This window comes from Schistocerca americana, chromosome 3 (genome assembly GCF_021461395.2).
Source record: "Schistocerca americana isolate TAMUIC-IGC-003095 chromosome 3, iqSchAmer2.1, whole genome shotgun sequence".
In the NCBI taxonomy this organism is placed as follows: domain Eukaryota; kingdom Metazoa; phylum Arthropoda; class Insecta; order Orthoptera; family Acrididae; genus Schistocerca; species Schistocerca americana.
The window spans coordinates 763496840-763497917 of NC_060121.1; the positions used below are offsets into that span (position 1 = coordinate 763496840).

Here is a 1078-nt window from a genome sequence, read left to right on the forward strand (position 1 = left end):
CTGATAGTGCATCCCCTATCTTTTGTAAATATTTTCTATCATATCAGAAAAATCTTTCCCATCATAGAGACCTTGAATGTACCCTATCCGCCTATGCGCTCTCTGCTCTGCATTTAACTGTGGAATTTCCATTGGACTCATAATGTTACCACCTTGCTTTTAATTTCGCTGAAAGTGGTTTTGACTTTCCTATATGCTGAGTCAGTCTTTCCTATAATCATTTCTTTTTCGATTTCCTTATATTTTTCACGCGCCCATTTCGTCTTAGCTTTCCTGCACTTCCCATTTATTTCGTTCCTGAGCGACTTGTATTTCTTTATTGGTTCAAATGGCTCTGAGCACTATGGGACTTACCTGCTGAGGTCTTAGAACTACTTAAACCTAACTAACCTAAGGACAGCACACACATCCATGCCCGAGGCAGGATTCGAACCTGCGACCGTATCGTCGCACGGTTCCAGACCGTAGCGCCTAGAACCGCTCGGCCACCCCAGGCAGCCTGTATTTCTTTATGCCTGAATTTCCCTGAACATTTTTGTACTTCCTCCTTAATTCATCAAATCAAGTATTTATTCTGTTCTTCTTAAATCAGTTATCTGATTTGGGAGTCTCTGCCCGACCATGATGTAATCTAATTAGAATACTCACGTATCACCTAGCCTTTTGCAAGTATGTCTTTGCAGTATGCTTCTTTGTACCTACGCTTTTCTTTCCAACTTCTGTGACTGCCCTTTTTAGAAATGTCAATTCCTCTTCAAGTGTACTGCCTATACAGCTATTCCATACTGCTTTATCTATAGTCTTAGAGAATTTCAGGCGTATCTCGTCATTCCTCGGTACTTCCTTATCCCACTTCTTTCCGTATTGATTCTTCCTGACTAATCTTTTAAGCTTCAGCCTACCCTTCATCACTACTATGTTTTGACCTGAGTCTTTATCTGTTCCTGTGTACTCCTTACAATCAATTGTCTCATTTGGAAATCTCTGCCTGACCATGATGTAATCTAGCTAAAATCTTCACATGTCACCTGGTCTTTTGCAAGTGATTCTTGAATATTCGCTATTCATAGCTGAAATT

At 40.4% G+C, this 1078-nt stretch overlaps 1 non-coding gene across 1 annotated transcript; it reads right to left on the bottom strand.

Annotated features, from left to right (window-relative positions):
* Positions 1-412: 412 nt before the first annotated feature.
* On the bottom strand, positions 413-496 carry Trnap-ugg. Its single transcript has one exon. It is a non-coding gene; the product is annotated as a tRNA-Pro (tRNA).
* Between the last annotated feature and the right edge of the window lie 582 nt (positions 497-1078).